A 4,275-nucleotide genomic window follows, 5' to 3' on the forward strand; every position below is an offset into this window, starting at 1 on the left:
TCGACTTATAATACCAACACTCTAATAACATCATCATGTTAGCCAATAAAACAAGAGATTAATTTTTTTTCCTACAAGATATAACTAATAAAAAAATTTATACTATCCATTTTTAGTCCCACATTCACCTACAATAGAGAAAAGCACATGACAATGGGCTATAAAAGCACTCATAAGTCATACCCAACTCACTATGTTAGTTTGTTTGTTTGTCTGCTTTTTTTTACATTTTCGTTATGTTTTAACTAAAACATATCATTTATTTTTATAAATAAATAAAAATCGACAGGCTGACCTGTGAACTGACGGTTTTCGGCCCTGCCTGCCGGTTTGGGTTCCCTAGTCACTCTGAGCTGACCCTTGACTTATCGGGTCTGCCGGGCCAACCCGAAATAACGGACTGATACTGTTATTCGGGCCAATTATGGATTGGTCAAAAGCCGATCCGGACCCGGCAGGTTGGGCCGGGATAATCAACCCGTGAATGTAAGACATGACCTAAATTTACAGGGGTAAATTATGGATGCTCATGTCAGTGGCCCAGTGGAATGTAAACAGTTATATACTTCTCCATGTATATAACAAGAAAATCAATAATTTAACTGACATGCGCATTCATCTTCTCCACCACTCACTCCACCCTCTCTACTATTCTTGCTAAATAGATGAATCCCAAACTCCTCACCATCTCACTGGCCGCCCCGTCGCCGGCACTGAGTATAGCTGGTGCAGCGTTGTTCCTGGCAGCACTGGCATTCACCATCCTCCTCCTCCGTCTCTCCCGCCCAATCCCCTGTTTCCTCCTTGCCACCGCCATTATTGCTCTCCTCAATTCCCACCCCTTCCTCCACACTCGGCTCACTCGACCCAACCCAAGCGAACCCTTCTTCTTTCCATCCCTCCCCTTTGCGACCCCATTATTGAAACCATATCCCTATCCCCAGTCCTCCCCTTCCTCTCCGCCCTCGATCTTGAACTGGGATGAAACCCTTGGACCGATACTCCCGAACTGAACCAAATCCCGGTTTTCTTTGCAACGATCTATGAGAACCAGCCTGATCCCTGTCCATCCCTTATCATTTTACAATTCCACACCTCTGTCTGTAATTGCACAGCGGCGGTGACAATCCTAAGGGAGTTGATGGCACTACTAGGCGGCAGAGGAGGGGGAGGGGGAGAGGGGCAATCAAGGAATGGGGATAACGAAGTCAATTTGGGAATTGAAGATTTGATTCCCAAAAAGGACTCGTGGAAGCCATTTTGGGCTTGAGGGAAAGATCTGATTGGATATTCGCTAAATGGGTTGAGAACTTATTGCTTGGGATTTCAGGATATGGGCTCGACCCGGTCTTCGGAGGTTGTGCACTTGGTCGTTGACCAGGATGAGACCAATAGGATGCTCTCTGTAAGTTCGCTTGCTATCTCTCTCTCTCTCTCTCTCTCTCTCTCTCATAATAATTTTAGGAGTATCATGGGAATAAAAACTATCAGATGAATAATTGTCTCTATCTTTGCATGCATTGAATGATAAAATACACGTATGGTATTGCGGGGTGGAGAATGTGACTTTTTATTATGAATATGTGTGTATGCATGTTAGGTGAAGTACATTTTTTGTTCATAACTATTTATTTTCTTAACTTGTATGTATGTGTATGTTGGGTGCAGTACTTTTTATTAGCTAATGTTATGTATTTATTTTGGTTTCAAACTCAAAACTGTTTAATTTGATTGTTGAGTGAAAATGGCTTAAAACTATGAAGAAAAGTTAGTAATTTCGACCCTTAATTAAAGAAAAATCATCTTTTAACCAAAAGGAACATTTTAGGGGTTTAGAGAGTAAAATGAATAGATATGCTAAGCATTTTATTTTCTTAATTTGTAGAACTTACCTTATATTCATTCTGGTATGAACTTCAAATAAATTTAAGTTAACTGTTGAACTAATAAAAATTCAAAAGGAAACTATGAACTTCAAATTTAATCATTTTGGTCAATGTTGTCAAACCGGGACCGGCCACTAGGCCGGTCTGGCTATACCTTCTGATTCGGTTTGGAAGAAACCCGGCAAAAAACTGGTGACCTGGTCGGTTTACTCAGGAATCGTTGACTCGGTCAATTTACTCAGGTCAAAAAATTAAATTTTTTAAAATAAAAAAAGAGTGGCATTGGCGAGATCAAGATGTGAAGAAGAAAGAGGAGGATGCGGCGGGAGCAAGAGGGAGTGGCTGACTGGTGAGAGGGACTCAAGGAGAAAGACGAGAGGGAGAGAGAGAGTGTGCGCGTGTGTGAGAGAGAGATAGTGTGTGTGTGGCACGTGAACTTTTTTTTTTTCCTTTGAGTCCCGATGGAAGCCTAGGATGAGAATTATTAGGTTTTTTTTCAACATTTTATATTTTTAAAAATCAAGGATGCATTGATTGTACATAAAATTAAAATTTTAAATATTACATTTAATTAAATTTAAGATATTTAAAAAAATATAATATTACAAGTTTAAATATTATACTTAATTATTTATGGTTTTTAATTATTAAAATATAGGTTATATTATTTTTTATCATTATTAATTATTATTATATTTTTTTAATATTTTATTGTTGATCCCGGTTCGACCCCGGTTCGACCCAATCGAACCCGTCGACCTCTGACCCCTGGACTTGACTGGGTCAATCCCCGGGCTGGGTCTAACAATCTTGATTTTGGTCCCATAATTCTAATTTTAATATTAAAATAAATATGGCCAAAAAATGTAAAGGTATTCTCATAGAACAAAAATGTGGTTATACCTAAATATGTGTATGTGGTTTGATAAAGCTCATATTATTTTTGGGAGGGAGCAATTGTGATCTCAAATGAGTACTTGGTCAACGAACTCTTGGTCTATTGATATTGGCTCTCCTGAATGGATTGTTCGTGTCATGTTAAGAATGTGGGTTTAAAACTCAAGTCACTCAAGATAAAGGCATAGGTGTGTTGAGGGAGTAACTCCATGTTTGCGTACTTCCATGATGTGTTTGGTTCACTTTGTCAAAAAATAAAAAATTGCCTGCTTTTATCTATTCATATCAATGACTGTTATATATCTAACACTAATAGTTATAATTTGAAGGCTGATAAACACCATCCTAAAATTTATTTATTTGATACTTATGCAAGCATGCAAAGAAAAGGGGATAAAGTTATTTTCAACAATAACAGCTGCAGGACTGATTGCAACTGTTTCATCCAAACATCTTGATAAAAATCAAGCAGACACTTACTCAGTTGTCACTCTTGTTGATTGCCGAAAATATTTAGAGCCTCCTCTACATGAACACAATGTTGGTATGGTTTTGTTTCCATTGATATTAATGATCTTGTAGAATGAAATTGATTACAAGTTTTAACTGATAATGTGCCTTAAGCTGGCTTATTTGCAGGGTTCTACCATTCGACCATAATGAACACACACACCATGCACGAAGGAGAAGACTGCTGGGAAGTGGCCAAGAGATGTCACAATGCCTTCACCACTGCAACGAACAACAAGAAACACCTCACTTATATTGGTGAGTTGAATTTTCTGACGTGCAAGGCTAGTGAGAATCCTCAGCTCACTCAAGCATTGTCACTGCACACCACACTAATCTCCATCTAGGAAGATTCAGTGATTTATGAGTCCTCTCCTGCTTAAGAACAGCTTGGTGTGGAGGACTACATTGGATGTGCATCGGTTCATGGTGTCAGGCAATCGATTGCAGTTTTTGATATAATCTGAGATGGGCAACTTGAAGGTGTATTTGTGTACCCTTCCCCTTTACATTCAAGAAGACAAATGCAGGATCTTGTTTAGCATATGAAGAAACTTCTTGTGCATGAAAGTCTGGTAGAAACTGAAGAACCTGATGCTTGAGTTGGAATTGGAACCTCTTCATACATTGAAATCAAAATGCATGTCACTTTAAGGCATCCTTTCATAATTGTGTGACTATAATGATACTATTCATTTAAAATTGATTCAAGGGAAATGTCAGCTATTCTAATTGAGAGCAAAGAGAACTAATTAGCTTGATCAATGTATATCTATCTCTATCGCTGCAGATGTTTAAAGAGGAAATGGAAGAGATGATCATCTATATATTTTGAGTGTTGCATGTTGAAGGCAAAAAGCTATTATTATTCATTCATAGCTGCTAAAGAATCTAAAAATTGCTCAATTACTGCTACTTTTTGTATCCCATCATTCGGTAACTGATTAGCCAATACTCATTAAAAAGGAAATTAAAATCTCAT

General features: G+C 38.1%; 1 long non-coding RNA gene across 1 annotated transcript; it reads left to right on the forward strand.

Annotated features, from left to right (window-relative positions):
* Positions 1 to 634: 634 nt before the first annotated feature.
* Positions 635 to 4,058, forward strand: LOC120255087. Its single transcript, XR_005534898.1, has 3 exons — positions 635 to 1,405; positions 3,202 to 3,327; positions 3,423 to 4,058. It is a non-coding gene; the product is annotated as an uncharacterized LOC120255087 (long non-coding RNA).
* Positions 4,059 to 4,275: the final 217 nt, after the last annotated feature.

The sequence above is a fragment of the Dioscorea cayenensis genome, unplaced genomic scaffold (genome assembly GCF_009730915.1).
Source record: "Dioscorea cayenensis subsp. rotundata cultivar TDr96_F1 unplaced genomic scaffold, TDr96_F1_v2_PseudoChromosome.rev07_lg8_w22 25.fasta BLBR01000830.1, whole genome shotgun sequence".
Classification (NCBI taxonomy): domain Eukaryota; kingdom Viridiplantae; phylum Streptophyta; class Magnoliopsida; order Dioscoreales; family Dioscoreaceae; genus Dioscorea; species Dioscorea cayenensis.